This window comes from Ranitomeya variabilis, chromosome 6, assembly GCF_051348905.1.
Source record: "Ranitomeya variabilis isolate aRanVar5 chromosome 6, aRanVar5.hap1, whole genome shotgun sequence".
Classification (NCBI taxonomy): domain Eukaryota; kingdom Metazoa; phylum Chordata; class Amphibia; order Anura; family Dendrobatidae; genus Ranitomeya; species Ranitomeya variabilis.
This window is the reverse complement of record NC_135237.1, coordinates 78,788,437-78,806,466: the sequence shown is the minus strand read 5'-3', so window position 1 is coordinate 78,806,466 and position 18,030 is coordinate 78,788,437. Positions and strand designations below refer to the sequence as shown.

Sequence of the window (18,030 nt, the reverse complement as noted above, 5' to 3'; positions counted from 1 at the left end):
CTACTTTGAAGAACCTAGAATATAAGACATATTTTCAGTTGTTTCACACTTTTTTGTTAAGTATATAATTCCACATGTGTTAATTCATAGTTTTGATGCCTTCAGTGTGAATGTACAATTTTCATAGTCATGAAAATACAGAAAAATCTTTAAATGAGAAGGTGTGTCCAAACTTTTGGTCTGTACTGTAGGTCATAGGAAGCTGACTAAAATGATATATATAGTCACTGTATGCATGGGTGTATGGTAGCAAGGGATGAATAAACCTCTATGGCCACTACAAGACACTTTTTAGGTACATTAGGGTACAAAGTGGGTGCAGTTTAATTGTATGATGACACCGTATGACATTGAGAAAATGTCCCGCTCACCCGCATACGATCTCAGGCAGAAAAAGAAGGAGAGGTCGAGCTTCATGAATATGCAAGTATTTATTTGTGGATGAGTACAAAAGCCATGCAAAAAAAGATTAAAATATCATGGTAGATGCTTAATACAACAAATGTATCAATACATTATATGAAAAAAAACTTCAGCAAACATTGTTTTACTTTATTTTGAATGTCCTTTACATTTTGTAGTGTTGTAAGGAGGAAGACCGGGCTGCAGGTACCTGCATTGAGCCGGGTCCGGAACTGTCGAGGTTGCATCCCATGTTGCCCGGGGGAAGGAACAGGGGACTGGACAGGTCCCATGACCCAGGAATAGGGGGCGTGTTTAAGCCGGAAACAGAGCTAAAAGTGCGCAAAGTGACCGTTTCCTGCCAGCAGCAGGCGTGTGGTGCGCTCCACAGGGTGACAGCGCGGAGAGGAGCCGCGGCAGAGATTAAGCGAGCGCAGCAGACAGACAGTGAGTGTGCAGAGCGCCGCGGGCCCGGCTAGGCAGAGGGCTGTGCGCGTGCGGAGGAGTGTGGGCCAGGTGCAGGAACCCAAGGTGTGTTCTCCTTCATCGATAGACGAGCAGCACGCGAGTTGGACAGAGACTCCAACAGCACTCCCTACTTTGGCTGCACAGATTTATGGACTAGGGTCTCAAAGGGTAAAACCGGTAACCGCCCGTTGCCACCAGAAGCTGGACCGTGATTCGCTGGATCCTCCTAAGGATGCCATACCGGCCGTTGTCGGTACTACAACCCCCATCAGACTGTATTTGAATGAGGACCAGAGAAGACCACGATAAGTGCCATTTCCATATCAGACTGCCGCGTTAACCCTTTGTTTTCTTCCCTCGTTACTATTCATTGGTTAATGTTACTAGCTCCCTGCGAGGAGACCGTTGCTACCCTTTTCTTTGTTAGCCAATTAAATAACCTTGTTATACAGCCTGGTTCTGCAATCCCTGCGTTACTGCATTCCCGCACCTGCTTACAGTGTCATAAATAGTATTAGTTATCATTATTAATTTTGGTTCTCTAGGTCGGGACAAAGGCAGAGGTTTACCAATATTGATAGCAGATTTCCATGATTAGCAATTCTGGTCTGAATCTCACCAGTTGCTTTGATGAAAATGGGAACTCCCCAACCAGTTAGACTGGTCTGCCACACCCACAGCCCAGTACATGACTGGTCTTTCCTTTCCTTCCTAAAAATAGAAAAATACAGTTCATACTGTGGGGGATCTGTGCAGCCGAACAGATTTGTATTCAGTTACTAGACTTTGTGCACGGTTTGGCGACACAGGAGTTGCCCTCATAGCAGTGCAAGACACTTTTCTTGGGGAACACTAGGAATGTAGCACTTTCTGCAGCACAGAGGACAGTAAACATTACAGGGACAAACTTATAGAAGGCATGAGTGACTGATGAATAACTCGAGAGGAATGTGGGAGGATTAAAGATGCAGTCATGATCTTCGTCTTCAGAGCTGGAAAGTTTGTTTTGTACTTAGCTGCACTTTGGGTAAATTCACAAATTCTGGGTACAAAAAAATGAATAAACAGCAAACTGCCAAACTTTCTTCATCAAAATTATCCCTCCTATTCAAGTGATTATTCACAATAAAGTTATCAAAGGGTAACTTCAATAATACAGAAATCTCATCCTGAGACATTCCCTCGGTTCCTAAGAGTGTAGTATGACATAAATTATTGCCAGTGTAATACAGAACTGATCAACATGAGATTTCAGATAAAATGGGTATGAAAAGTGAAAATTTGTGATATACAAGAATCAGATGTCACATATTTTCCACTTTTATTTATGTATCATTACTAAATAGAGGGTCATTATATGCACTACTCTATACACCATGACAGCTTCTATTCCCCTTTATAACCTTGGATAACATAAAATAGGCACTAAAACGCAAGAAACTGTGATGTTGGATGAAGAAGTGGCCACAGCTTTATTATCAAAAGGAAATCATACCATATATTTGGTCCTGCTTCTAAAAACATTCCGAGCATGAGAGTCACTGCCCTCGGCAGGGACCATATGATCTCAAGGGCCAAAACTTTCTGCCAGCTGTGAAAAAAAAATTAAGCCTTAAAAAAACATACCAAAACCAAAAATTACCAAGAGGGTGGGAAGGTGGGTGCACTTCCTCAGGCCAGAGTTGGGAAAGAAGGGTACCTTCTCGCTCATGTTTTATTACCCCTTCATCAGGGCCAGACTGGCCATCGGGCAGTTCTGGCAAATGCCAGAAGGATCGGTACCAGTAGTGGACCGCTGCGCGCCGACTCACCCTTCCCCCCCAGCGTCGCCACCGCATTCAACTATACCGGCGTCATAAGTTGAATGTAATAATGGAGGAGAGAGCGTCTGCTGACGCCCCCTCTCCCATCATTCCCCGCTCTGCCTCTGACACTGCAGGTACGCGCACACTCACTGTGTCCCAGGCAGTGCAGCGGCAGCCACAGAGACAGGAGCAGGGAGCAGCGCGGGCATGAGGAAAGGTGAGGAGCTTGTGTGTTGTTTTTTTTTACTGGACTGTGGGGCCATTCTAGTGGGGGAGGAGAGATGTGGGATCTGCTGTTTACTACTATGTGGGCAGTGCTGTATACAGCCTGTTTCACACGTCAGTGGCTCCGGTACGTGTGGTGACAGTTTTCTCACGTACCGGAGACACTGACTCACTTAAGGTACCGTCACATTAAGCGACGCAGCAGCGATATAGACAACGATGCCGATCGCTGCAGCGTCGCTGTTTCGTCGTTGTGTGGTCGCTGGAGAGCTGTCACACAGACAGCTCTCCAGCTACCAACGATGCCGAAATCCCCGGGTAACCAAGGTAAACATCGGGTTACTAAGCGCAGGGCCGCGCTTAGTAACCCGATGTTTACCCTGGTTACCAGTGTAAATGTAAAAAAAAACAAATAGTACATACTTACATTCCGGTGTCTGTCGCGTCCCCCGGCGTCCGCTTCCCTGCACTGTGTAAGCGCCGGCCCTAAAGCAGAGCGGTGACGTCACCGCTGTGCTCTGCTTTACGGCCGGCCGGCGCTGACACAGTGCAGGGAAGCGGACGCCGGGGGACGCGACAGACAACGGAATGTAAGTATGTACTGTTTGTTTTTTTTTTACATTTACACTGGTAACCAGGGTAAATATCGGGTTACTAAGCGCGGCCCTGCGCTTAGTAACCCAATGTTTACCCTGGTTACAAGCGAACACATCGCTGGATCGGTGTCACACACGCCGATCCAGCGATGTCAGCGGGTGATCCAGCGACTAAATAAGGTGCTGGCCTTCTAGCTCCGACCAACGATGTCACAGCAGGATCCTGATCGCTGCTGCGTGTCAAACACAACGATATCTCTATCCAGGACGCTGCAACGTCACGGATCGCTATCGTTATCTTTGTTAAGTTGTTCAGTGTGAAGGTACCTTTAGACACATTAAAATCAATGTGTCTGTGCACATGTCAGCGTGTTTTCACGGACCGTGTGTCCGTTTGAAGAACACGGAGACATGTCAGTGTTCGTGGGAGCGCACGGATCACACGGACCCATTAAAGTCAATGGGTCCCTGTAAAACACGTACCACACGCGTATGCTGTCAGTGTGCCGTCCGTGTGCCGTGCAGGAGACAGCGCTACAGTAAGCGCTGTCCCCCCAGCTTGTGGTGCTGAAGCCGCCATTCATTTTTTCTCTCCTGCAGCGTTCGCTGGAGAGAAGGAATGAAAAATCAATGGTTTTTTTTATTATTTTTGTCTTTAAAATAAAGATCCTTGTCACCTCCCACCCCCTGTGCGCCCGCCCGCTGGAAATAAAATACTCACCCAGCTCCCTCGATGCTACATCTCAGTGCCGCAGCTTGTCCTGTATGAGCGGTCACGTGGTGCCGCTCATTACAGTGATGAACATGCAGCTCCACCCCCCATAGGGGGGTTGCAGGGGTCGCAGCTGTGACGGGGCGCGGAGTGCTTAGGGGCCCGCCAAGGCCACCATCAGATCATTACTGCCCTTACTGGCATATGGGGCCCGACGAGCAGAGGGGCCTGTCTCTTCTGCTCATCGGGCCCCAGCGGCAGGCTTCTGCCATTGCAGTAACTGAACCTGTGTCCGAGAAGTAGGTTCAGTTAAACTCTTGCCCGCATGGCAATAGTTAAAAGCCACCAGCCAATCGGAGGCTGGCAGCTGACATCAGCGTGCACGTCGCAGGTGTATGACGTCATTGTCATTCGCTGGTGAGTGCCCTCCTGAACTGCATGTAGGGAACATCGCTGCAGGAGGAAAAGTTTTTTTTTATTTTTATTGAAAGTGGCACAGGGTGTTGTGAACTATACTTCTTGGCTCCCTCTTGTGGTCACTAGTGGTATGGCACGGGGATTGTCTTTCCCCAGCTTGGTACCCACCTGGTTCGTTAGGCCAGGGGTGTTGCTATTTAAACTTCCTGGATTCTCAGTCTGGTGCCTGGCATCGTTGTAATCAGTTCATTTCTGTTTGCTCCTGTCTGCTGGTCCTGGTTCTTTGCAAGATAAGCTAAGTCCTGCTTCCTTATTTTTGGTTATTTGCATTGTTCTAATTTTTGTCCAGCTTGTACAAAATGTGATTCCTGATATTGCTGGAAGCTCTAGGGGGCTGATATTCTCCCCCCACACCGTTAGTCGGTTCGGGGGTTCTCGAATATTCAGCGTGGATATTTTGATAGGGTTTTTTGCTGACCGTATAAGTCATCTTTCTATATTCTGCTATTAGTCAGTGGGCCTCTCTTTGCTAAAACCTAGTTCATTCTTACGTTTGTCTTTTCTTCTTACCTCACCGTTATTATTTGTTGGGGGCTTGTATTTAACTTTGGGGTCTTTCCTTTGGAGGCAAGAAAGGTCTATTTTTCCCTTATAGGGTTAGTTAGTTCTCCGGCTGGCGCGAGACGTCTAGAATCAACATAGGTACGTTCCCCGGCTACTGCTAGTTGTTTGTGCTAGGATCAGGTATACGGTCAGCCTAGTTACCACTGCCCTATGAGCTGGTTTTTTGTGTTTGCAGACTTTGCTGAAACCTCTGAGACCCTCTGCCATTGGGGTCATAACAGTATGCCAGGCCTAAGTGAATAGTTAATGCATTGCAGAAGTGGGATTAAAAGAAAAGAAATTCTGAGTTTTTTTTTTTTTTTTTTTCTTCCTCCCCTTTTTCTCTGAGTGGCTTTAAGCTTTGCTGCAGACATGAATGTCCAGACTCTGATTACTAGTGTGGATCAGCTTGCTGCACGTGTGCAGGGCATTCAGGATTTTGTTACTCGTAGTCCTATGTCAGAACCTAAAATACCTATTCCTGAGCTGTTCTCTGGAGATCGATTTAAATTTAGGAATTTTAGGAATAATTGTAAATTGTTTCTATCTTTGAGACCTCGTTCGTCTGGAGACTCAGCTCAGCAAGTTAAAATTGTTATCTCCTTTTTGCGTGGCGACCCTCAGGATTGGGCTTTCTCGTTGGCGCCAGGAGATCCGGCATTGGCAAATATTGATGCGTTTTTTCTGGCGCTCGGATTGCTTTATGAGGAGCCCAATCTTGAAATTCAGGCAGAAAAAGCTTTGCTGGCTATCTCGCAGGGCCAGGATGAAGCTGAGGTGTATTGCCAAAAATTTCGGAAATGGTCCGTGCTTACTCAGTGGAATGAGTGTGCTCTGGCCGCAAATTTCAGAAATGGCCTTTCTGAAGCCATTAAGAATGTGATGGTGGGTTTCTCCATTCCTACAAGTCTGAATGATTCTATGGCGCTGGCCATTCAGATTGACCGGCGTTTGCGGGAGCGCAAAGCCGCTAATCCTCTGGTGGTGTTGTCTGAACAGACACCTGATTTAATGCAATGTGATAGAATTCAGACTAGAATCGAACGGAAAAATCATAGACGTCAGAATGGGTTGTGTTTTTACTGTGGTGATTCTACACATGTTATATCAGCATGCTCTAAACACCTAACAAAGGTTGTTAGTCCTGTCGCCATTGGTAATTTGCAACCTAAATTTATTTTGTCTGTGACTTTAATTTGCTCATTGTCTTCCTACCCTGTTATGGCGTTTGTGGATTCAGGTGCTGCCCTGAGTCTTATGGACTTGTCGTTTGCCAAGCGCTGTGGTTTTGTTCTGGAGCCTTTAGTAAATCCTATCCCTCTTAGAGGAATTGATGCTACGCCATTGGCGGAAAATAAGCCGCAGTTTTGGACACAAGTGACCATGTGCACGACTCCTGAACATCGGGAGGTGATTCGTTTTCTTGTTCTGCATAAAATGCATGATTTGGTCGTTTTAGGTCTGCCATGGTTACAGACCCATAATCCAGTTTTGGATTGGAGGGCTATGTCTGTGTCAAGTTGGGGCTGTCAGGGAATTCATTGCGATTCCCCGCCGGTGTCTATTGCTTCCTCTACTCCTTCAGAAGTTCCTGAGTATTTGTTTGACTATCAGGATGTATTCGGTGAGTCCAGGTCCAGTGTTCTTCCTCCTCATAGGGACTGTGACTGCGCTATAGATTTGATTCCGGGTAGTAAATTTCCTAAGGGAAGATTATTTAATCTGTCTGTACCTGAGCATGCCGCAATGCGTTCTTATATCAAGGAGTCTTTGGAGAAGGGGCATATTCGTCCATCCTCTTCCCCTCTTGGTGCGGGATTCTTTTTTGTGGCCAAGAAGGACGGATCTTTGAGACCTTGTATACACTATCGGCTTCTGAATAAAATCACTGTTAAATTTCAGTATCCTTTGCCTCTATTGTCGGACTTGTTTGCCCGGATTAAGGGTGCCAGGTGGTTCACCAAGATAGATCTTCGTGGTGCGTACAACCTTGTGCGCATTAAGCAGGGAGATGAATGGAAAACTGCATTTAATACGCCCGAAGGTCATTTTGAGTACTTGGTGATGCCTTTTGGGCTCTCTAATGCTCCTTCAGTGTTTCAGTCCTTTATGCATGACATCTTCCGGAAGTATCTGGATAAATTTATGATTGTTTATCTGGATGATATTCTGTTTTTTTCTGATGATTGGGACTCTCATGTAAAGCAGGTCAGGATGGTGTTTCAGGTTTTGCGTGAGAATGCTTTGTTTGTGAAGGGCTCAAAGTGTCTCTTTGGAGTGCAGAAGGTTCCCTTTTTGGGTTTTATTTTCTCCCCTTCTGCTGTGGAGATGGACCCAGTCAAGGTCCGAGCTATTCATGATTGGACTCAACCCACGTCTGTTAAGAGTCTTCAGAAGTTCTTGGGTTTTGCTAACTTCTACCGTCGTTTTATCGCTAACTTTTCTAGCGTTGTTAAACCTTTGACGGATATGACCAAGAAAGGTTCTGATGTTGCTAATTGGGCTCCTGCAGCCGTGGAGGCCTTCCAAGAGCTGAAGCGCCGGTTTACTTCGGCGCCTGTTTTGTGTCAGCCTGATGTCTCACTTCCCTTTCAGGTTGAAGTGGATGCTTCTGAGATCGGTGCAGGGGCTGTTTTGTCGCAGAGAGGCTCTGGTTGCTCTGTAATGAGACCATGTGCTTTTTTTTCTAGGAAGTTTTCGCCTGCTGAGCGGAACTATGATGTTGGGAATCGGAAGCTGTTGGCCATGAAGTGGGCATTTGAGGAGTGGCGTCATTGGCTCGAGGGTGCTAAGCATCGTGTGGTGGTCTTGACTGATCACAAAAATCTGATGTATCTCGAGTCTGCTAAGCACCTGAATCCTAGACAGGCTCGTTGGTCATTGTTTTTCTCCCCTTTTGACTTTGTGGTCTCGTACCTGCCTGGTTCGAAGAATATGAAGGTCTCCTCTCCTAAATTCAAGCCTCGCTTCATCGGTCCTTATAAGATTTTGGAAATCCTTAATCCAGTGTCCTTTCGTTTGGATCTTCCGGTGTCGTTTGCCATTCACAACGTGTTCCATAGGTCTTTGTTGCGGCGGTACGTTGTGCCTGTGGTTCCTTCTGTTGAGCCTCCTGCTCCGGTGTTGGTTGAGGGCGAGTTGGAGTATGTGGTGGAGAAGATCTTGGATTCTCGTCTCTCTAGACGGAGGCTTCAGTATCTGGTCAAATGGAAGGGCTATGGTCAGGAGGATAATTCCTGGGTGGTCGCCTCTGATGTTCATGCGGCCGATTTGGTTCGTGCCTTTCACGCTGCTCATCCTGATCGCCCTGGTGGTCTTGGTGAGGGTTCGGTGACCCCTCCTTAAAGGGGGGGTACTGTTGTGAACTATACTTCTTGGCTCCCTCTTGTGGTCACTAGTGGTATGGCACTGGGATTGTCTTTCCCCAGCTTGGTACCCACCTGGTTCGTTAGGCCAGGGGTGTTGCTATTTAAACTTCCTGGATTCTCAGTCTGGTGCCTGGCATCGTTGTAATCAGTTCATTTCTGTTTGCTCCTGTCTGCTGGTCCTGGTTCTTTGCAAGATAAGCTAAGTCCTGCTTCCTTATTTTTGGTTATTTGCATTGTTCTAATTTTTGTCCAGCTTGTACAAAATGTGATTCCTGATATTGCTGGAAGCTCTAGGGGGCTGATATTCTCCCCCCACACCGTTAGTCGGTTCGGGGGTTCTCGAATATTCAGCGTGGATATTTTGATAGGGTTTTTTGCTGACCGTATAAGTCATCTTCCTATATTCTGCTATTAGTCAGTGGGCCTCTCTTTGCTAAAACCTAGTTCATTCTTACGTTTGTCTTTTCTTCTTACCTCACCGTTATTATTTGTTGGGGGCTTGTATTTAACTTTGGGGTCTTTCCTCTGGAGGCAAGAAAGGTCTATTTTTCCCTTATAGGGTTAGTTAGTTCTCCGGCTGGCGCGAGACGTCTAGAATCAACGTAGGTACGTTCCCCGGCTACTGCTAGTTGTTTGTGCTAGGATCAGGTATACGGTCAGCCTAGTTACCACTGCCCTATGAGCTGTTTTTTTGTGTTTGCAGACTTTGCTGAAACCTCTGAGACCCTCTGCCATTGGGGTCATAACAACAGGGGCAGGATGGGAGATACGGGGCAGGATGGGAGAAAAGGGGGCAGGATGGAGACACAGGGGGCAGGATGGGAGACATGGGGGCAGGATGGAGACACAGGGGGCAGGATGGGAGGCACGGGGCAGGATGGGAGACACGGGGCAGGATGGAGACACGGGGAAGAATGGAGACACAGGGGGAAGAATGGAGACACAGGGAGAAGAATGGAGACACAGGGGGAAGAATGGAGACACATGGGTAAGTATGGAGACACAGAGCAGGATGGAGACACAGGGCAGGATCGAGACACAGTGGGCAGGATGGGAGACACAGGGGCAGGATGAGAGACATGGGGGAAAATGAAGACACGGGGGAAGAATGGACACACAGGGAGAAGAATGGAGACACAGGGGGAAGAATGTAGACACAGGGGTAAGTATGGAGACACAGGGCAGGATGGAGACACAGGGGGCATGATGGGAGACACGGGGCAGAATCTGAAACACGGGGGGCTGGATGGAGACAGATGGGGCAGGATAAAGACAGATGGAGCAGGATGGGAGACTGTTGTGAATTGCGTTCTTGGGCTCCCTCCTGTGGTTGTGAATGGTACTTTTGGGAGTTCTGCCCTTGGGCTCCCTCTGGTGGTTTCGAGTTGAACTGCTGCTCCTGGAGTCAGGCCTGGCAGCTGATTTCACTAATCGGCTCCCTTGGCCTTGCTATTTAACTGGGCTCTGGTTTGTAATTCATGCCAGCTGTCAATGTTCCTGGGTTAGACTCAGTCCTCTCCTTGGAATCCTCTGATGGCCAGTCCATGTCAGCATAAGATAAGTTCTTGCTAGTTTTTGTACTTACTGTTCAGTTTAAAGTTATGTCTCTTTTTGTCCAGCTTGTCATTATGAAATATTCAGGCTAGCTGGAAGCTCTGGGGAAGCAGATTTGCCCCTCCACACCGTGAGTCGGTGTGGAGGCTATTTTTCGTAAACTCTGCGTGGATTTTTTAGTTTTTTAATACTGACCGCACAGTATCCTTTTCTATTTCTGTCTATTTAGTCAGAGTTGGCCTCCTTTGCTAAAATCTGTTTTCATCTCTGTGTGTGTCATTTTCCCTCTCCACTCACAGTCAATATTTGTGGGGGGTTATCTGTTATGACCCCAATGGCAGAGGGTCTCAGGAATAATGCTATGTCAGTAAATACAGAAAACCAGCTCATAGGGCAGTGGTAACTGGGCTGACCATATAACTAATCCTAGCACTACAAATACCAGCAGCCGGGGAACGTTCCTACGTTGATCCTAGACGTCTCGCGCCAGCCGGAGAGCTAACTACCCCTAGAAGGGAAAAGAAAGACCTTTCTTGCCTCCAGAGGAAATACCCCAAAAAGTAGGATAGAAGCCCCCACAAATAATAACGGTGAGGTAAGAGGAAAAGACAAACATAAGAATGAGCTAGGAATTTAGCAAAGAGAGGCCTTCTAGCTAATAGCAGAATATAGAAAGATAACTTACCGTATTTTACGCTTTGTAAGACGCACTTTATTTCCCCCAAATTTGGGGGGAAATGTGGGTGCGTCTAACAAAGCGGATATACCGCTTACCATTACAGGCTGGGATGAGGGGGTGTCCGCCGCTGCTACCGCCCGCCGCCGCTGTCGCCCGCCGCCGCTGTCACCCGCCGCCACTGCCGGGGTTGTCCGCTGCTGCCCCGGGTGATGCTAGAGGCTCCGGTGCTGCGGGGGGCTCTGGCGACATTTTGTGAAAGACCAGAGCCCCCCGGCAGTTCGTCCATGCGTTCTAGTCTAGTATGACTAACTCCTGGAAAATGGCCGCCGGAATCTCGGGAGATGAGATTTCAGCACTGAGATCTCATCTCTCGAGATTCCGGCGGCCATTTTCCCGGAGTCAGTTATACAGGAACGCATGGACGAACTGCTGGGGGCTCTGGTCTTTCACAAAATGTTGCCAGAGCCCCCCGCAGCACCGGAGACAGCCCTGGAGACAGCCCTGCAGCACTGGAGACAGCCCTGCAGCACCACAGCCCCCTGTAGTACCAGAGCCCCCTGCAGCACCAGAGCCCCCTGCAGCACCAGAGCCCCCTGCAGCACCAGAGCCCCCTGCAGCACCCCTCATCCCAGCCTGCAGCACAGCAGCCCCCATGCAGCACCGAAGCCCCCCTGCAGACCCCATCATCCCAGCCTGCAGCAATGCTCCACTCCTGCCTCCAGCAACGACCCTGGGACCCTGATCCACCGCAGCCACAACCCCTGGTAAGCAATAAGACGCATGGATTATAAGAAGCCCCCTCAATTTATTAAAAAAAGTTTTTTCCTATTTTTCTCCTCAAAATTTGGGGTGCGTCTTATAATCCGGAGCGTCTTACAAAGCGAAAAATACGGTATATGGTCAGCAAAAAATCCTATCAAAAATATCCACACTGGAAATTCAAGAACCCCCGAACCGCCTAACAGCCCGGGGGAGAACACCAGCCCCCTAGAGCTTCCAGCAAGGTCAGGAATCACATTTAGTACAAGCTGGACAAAAATGATAGCAAACAAATAACCCAAAAAACAAAGAAGCAAGACTTAGCTTAATTTAACACGAACCAGGACCAGCAAACAGGAGCAAACAGAATGTGTCTGATAACACCGATGCCAGGCACTGGACTAAGGTTCCAGGAGGTTTATATAGCAACACCCCTGAAGTAACGACCCAGCTGGGTGCAGACAGAGGGAAGGAAATCCCAGAGTCATATCACTAGTAACCACTAGAGGGAGCCAAAAAAGTCTAATTCACAACAGTACCCCCCCCTTAAGGAGGGGTCACCGAACCCTCACCAAGACCACCAGGGCGATCAGGATGAGCAGCGTGAAAGGCACGAACCAAATCGGCCGCATGCACATCAGAGGCAACCACCCAGGAATTATCCTCCTGACCATAACCCTTCCACTTGACCAAATACTGAAGCCTCCGCCTGGAGAGACGAGAATCCAAGATCTTCTCCACCACGTACTCCAACTCGCCCTCAACCAACACCGGAGCAGGAGGCTCAGCAGAAGGAACTACAGGCACAACGTAGCGTCGTAACAAAGACCTATGGAACACGTTGTGAATGGCAAACGAAACCGGAAGATCCAAGCGAAAGGACACAGGATTAAGGATTTCCAATATCTTGTAAGGACCGATGAAGCGAGGCTTAAATTTAGGAGAGGAGACCTTCATAGGAACAAATCGAGAAGACAGCCACACCAAATCCCCAACACGAAGTCGGGGACCCACACCGCGGCGGCGGTTGGCAAAACGCTGAGCCTTCTCCTGTGACAACTTCAAGTTGTCCACCACATGATTCCAGACCTGCTGCAACCTATCCACCACAGAATCTACTCCAGGACAGTCAGAAGGCTCCACATGTCCCGAGGAAAAACGAGGATGGAAACCAGAGTTGCAGAAAAATGGCGAAACCAAAGTAGCGGAACTAGCCCGATTATTTAGGGCAAACTCAGCCAACGGCAAGAAGGTCACTCAATCATCCTGATCTGCCGAAACAAAACACCTCAAGTAAGCTTCCAGAGTCTGATTAGTTCGCTCAGTTTGTCCATTAGTCTGAGGATGAAAGGCAGACGAGAACGATAAATCAATGCCCATCCTAGCACAAAAGGATCGCCAGAACCTGGAAACAAACTGGGATCCTCTGTCAGACACAATATTCTCAGGAATGCCGTGTAAACGAACCACATTCTGAAGGAACACAGGAACCAGATCGGAAGAGGAAGGCAGCTTAGGCAAAGGCACCAAATGGACCATTTTTGAAAAGCGATCACATACCACCCAGATGACAGACATACCCCGAGACACCGGGAGATCAGAAATGAAATCCATGGAAATATGTGTCCAAGGCCTCTTCGGGACAGGCAAGGGCAAGAGCAACCCACTGGCACGGGAACAGCAAGGCTTAGCTCGAGCACAAGTCCCACAGGACTGCACAAATGACCGTACATCCCGTGACAAGGAAGGCCACCAAAATGACCTAGCCACCAGATCTCTGGTGCCAAAAATTCCCGGATGACCTGCCAACACCGAGGAATGAACCTCGGAAATGACTCTGCTGGTCCACTTATCAGGAACAAACAGTCTGTCAGGTGGACAAGAGTCAGGTCTGCCAGCTTGAAATCTCTGCAACACACGTCGCAAATCAGGAGAAATGGCTGACAAAATAACTCCTTCTTTAAGAATACCAACAGGTTCTGTGACTCCAGGAGAGTCAGGCACAAAGCTCCTTGAAATAGCATCAGCCTTCACATTCTTTGAACCTGGTAAATACGAGACCACAAAGTCAAAACGGGAGAAAAACAATGACCAGCGGGCCTGTCTAGGATTCAAGCGTTTAGCAGACTCGAGATACATCAAATTTTTGTGATCAGTCAAGACCACCACACGATGCTTAGCACCCTCGAGCCAATGACGCCACTCCTCAAATGCCCACTTCATGGCCAGTAATTCCCGATTGCCCACATCATAATTCCGCTCAGCAGGCGAGATCTTCCTAGAGAAGAAAGCACATGGTCTCATTACCGAGCAACCAGGGCCTCTCTGTGACAAAACGGCCCCTGCCCCAATCTCAGAAGCATCCACCTCGACCTGAATGGGAAGCGAGACATCAGGCTGGCACAAAACAGGCGCCGAAGTAAACCGGCGCTTCAACTCCTGGAACGCCTCCACGGCTGCAGGAGCCCAGTTAGCAACATCAGAACCTTTCTTGGTCATATCCGTCAAAGGTTTAACAACGCTAGAAAAATTAGCGATAAAATGACGGTAGAAGTTAGCAAAACCCAAGAACTTCTGAAGACTCTTAACTGACGTGGGTTGAGTCCACTCATGAATAGCTCGGACCTTGACTGGGTTCATCTCCACAGCAGAAGGGGAAAAAATAAACCCCAAAAAGGGAACTTTCTGTACTCCAAAGAGACACTTTGAGCCTTTAACAAACAAGGCATTCTCACGCAAAACCTGAAACACCATCCTGACCTGCTCCACATGTGAGTCCCAATCTTCAGAGAAAACCAGAATATCGTCCAGATAAACAATCATAAATTTATCCAGATACTTCCGGAAAATATCATGCATAAAGGACTGAAATACTGAGGGAGCATTAGAAAGCCCAAAAGGCATTACCAAGTACTCAAAATGACCTTTGGGCGTATTAAATGCAGTCTTCCATTCATCACCTTGCTTAATGCGCACAAGGTTGTATGCACCACGAAGATCTATCTTGGTGAACCACTTGGCACCCTTAATCCGGGCAAACAAGTCCGACAAGAGAGGCAAAGGATACTGAAATTTTACAGTGATTTTATTCAGCAGTCGATAGTCAATACAAGGTCTTAAAGATCCGTCCTTCTTAGCCACAAAAAAGAATCCCGCACCAAGAGGGGAAGAGGATGGACGGATATGCCCCTTCTCCAGAGACTCCTTGATATATGAACGCATTGCGGCATGCTCAGGTACTGACAGATTAAATAATCTTCCCTTAGGAAATTTACTACCTGGAATCAAATCTATGGCGCAGTCACAGTCCCTATGAGGAGGCAGAGAACTGGATCTGGAGTCGCTGAATACATCCTGATAATCAGACAAATACTCAGGAACTTCCGAAGGAGTAGAGGAAGCAATAGACACCGGCGGGGAATCAGCATGAATTCCCTGACAGCCCCAACTTGACACAGACATTGCCTTCCAATCCAGGACTGGATTGTGGGTCTGTAACCATGGCAGACCCAAAACGACCAAATCATGCATTTTATGCAGAACAAGAAAACGAATCACCTCCCGATGTTCAGGATTCATGCACATGGTCACCTGCGTCCAAAACTGCGGTTTATTTTCCGCCAATGGCGTAGCATCAATACCTCTAAGAGGAATAGGATTTACTAACGGTTCAAGAACAAAACCACAGCGCTTGGCAAATGACAGATCCATAAGACTCAGGGCGGCACCTGAATCCACAAACGCCATAACAGGGTAAGAAGACAAAGAGCAAATTAAAGTCACAGACAAAATAAATTTAGGTTGCAAATTACCAATGGCGACAGGACTAACAACCCTTGTTAGGCGTTTAGAGCATGCTGATATAACATGTGTAGAATCACCACAGTAAAAACACAACCCATTCTGACGTCTATGATTTTTCCGTTCATTTCTAGTCTGAATTCTATCACATTGCATTAAATCAGGTGTTTGTTCAGACAACACCACCAGAGGATTAGCGGTTTTGCGCTTCCGCAAACGCCGGTCAATTTGAATAGCAAGCGCCATAGAATCATTCAGACTTGTAGGAATGGGGAAACCCACCATCACATTCTTAATGGCTTCAGAAAGGCCATTTCTGAAATTTGCGGCCAGAGCACACTCATTCCACTGAGTAAGCACGGACCATTTCCGAAATTTTTGGCAATACACTTCAGCTTCATCCTGACCCTGAGAAATAGCCAGCAAGGCTTTTTCTGCCTGAATTTCAAGATTGGGTTCCTCGTAAAGCAATCCGAGCGCCAGAAAAAACGCATCAATATTCGCCAATGCCGGATCTCCTGGCGCTAGCGAGAAAGCCCAATCCTGAGGGTCGCCCCGTAAAAAAGAAATAACAATTTTAACTTGCTGAGCAGAATCTCCAGATGAACGGGGTCTCAGAGAAAGAAACAATTTACAATTATTCTTGAAATTCCTAAACCTAAATCGATCTCCAGAAAACAATTCCGGAATAGGTATTTTAGGTTCAGACATAGGACTACTGGTAACAAAATCTTGTATACCCTGCACACGAGCTGCCAGCTGGTCAACACTTGTAATCAAGGTCTGCACATTCATGTCTGCAGCAAGCACACGCCACTCAAAGGTAAAGGGGAGGAAGAGAAGGAAGGAAAAAAAAAAACTCAGAATTTCCTTTCTTATTATCCCACTTCTGCAATGCTTTAAACATTCAATATTGGCCTGGCATACTGTTATGACCCCAATGGCAGAGGGTCTCAGGAATAATGCTAAGTCAGTAAATACAGAAAACCAGCTCATAGGGCAGTGGTAACTGGGCTGACCATATAACTAATCCTAGCACCACAAATACCAGCAGCCGGGGAACGTTCCTACGTTGATCCTAGACGTCTCGCGCCAGCCGGAGAGCTAACTACCCCTAGAAGGGAAAAGAAAGACCTTTCTTGCCTCCAGAGGAAATACCCCAAAAAGTAGGATAGAAGCCCCCACAAATAATAACGGTGAGGTAAGAGGAAAAGACAAACATAAGAATGAGCTAGGAATTTAGCAAAGAGAGGCCCACTAGCTAATAGCAGAATATATAATAGCAGAATATAGAAAGATAACTTATATGGTCAGCAAAAAATCCTATCAAAAATATCCACACTGGAAATTCAAGAACCCCCGAACCGTCTAACGGCCCGGGGGGAGAACACCAGCCCCCTAGAGCTTCCAGCAAGGTCAGGAATCACATTTAGTACAAGCTGGACAAAAATGATAGCAAACAAATAACCCAAAAAACAAAGAAGCAAGACTTAGCTTAATTTAACACGAACCAGGACCAGCAAACAGGAGCAAACAGAATGTGTCTGATAACACCGATGCCAGGCACTGGACTAAGGTTCCAGGAGGTTTATATAGCAACAACCCTGAAGTAACGACCCAGCTGGGTGCAGACAGAGGGAAGGAAATCCCAGAGTCATATCACTAGTAACCACTAGAGGGAGCCAAAAAAGTCTAATTCACAACAGTTATCTTTCCTTTTGGGAATTTCTCTGAGGCGAGATAGTTTTCTATTTCCATCTTTAGGGGTAGTTAGTTCTTAGGCTGTGACGAGGCATCTAGGGAGTGACAGGAACGTCCCACGGCTATTTCTAGTGTTTGTGTTAGGATTAGGGATTGCGGTCAGTAAAGCTACCACCTCCTCAGAGCTTGTCTATGATTTATTTTACCCACCAGGTCATATCAGTGCTGCTCCGTTACCACCAAGTCACAACAGTACAGCTGGCCTGCAATGTGTTAAATGCATCTCTAAAGAGGGAAAAGAAAGTTCTGAGTCATTTTTTTTTCTTTCTTTGTAGCTTGTTTTGTCTTTTTTTTCCCCTTAATCTTTGGGTGGTTCAGGTTTTTGGTACTGATATGGAGGTTCAGGGTCTGTCTTCGCGTGTTGATCATCTCGCTGCAAGGGTACAGAGTATCCAAGATTATGTTGTTCAGACTCCGGTTTCTGAGCCTAGAATTCCTATTCCTGATTTGTTTTCTGGGGATAGATCTAAATTTTTGAACTTCAAAAATAATTGCAGATTGTTTTTTGCTCTGAGACCCCGTTCCTCTGGTGACTCCGTTCAGCAGGTGAAGATTGTTATTTCTCTGCTCCGTGGCGACCCGCAGGACTGGGCATTCTCCCTTGAGCCAGGGAATCCTGCATTGCTCAATGTAGATACATTTTTTCAAGCACTCGGACTGCTTTATGACGAACCTAATTCTGTGGATCAGGCAGAAAAAATCTTGCTGGCTCTGTGTCAGGGTCAGGAAGCAGCAGAAATTTACTGCCAGAAATTTAGAAAGTGGTCTGTGCTTACAAAATGGAATGAGGATGCCCTGGCGGCTATTTTCAGAAAGGGACTTTCTGAAACCCTTAAAGATGTTATGGTGGGGTTCCCCACCCCTGCTGATTTGAACGAAT

General features: G+C 47.2%; 1 protein-coding gene across 1 annotated transcript in view; it reads left to right on the top strand.

Annotated features, from left to right (window-relative positions):
- The first annotated feature begins 728 nt into the window (after positions 1-728).
- DLEC1 (DLEC1 cilia and flagella associated protein) overlaps positions 729-18,030 on the top strand; it is a 144,864-nt gene continuing 127,562 nt past the window's right edge. The window contains exon 1 of the mRNA XM_077268701.1: positions 729-849. The gene's annotated coding sequence lies outside the window, so the exon portion shown is untranslated. The remainder of the gene's footprint in view (positions 850-18,030) is intronic.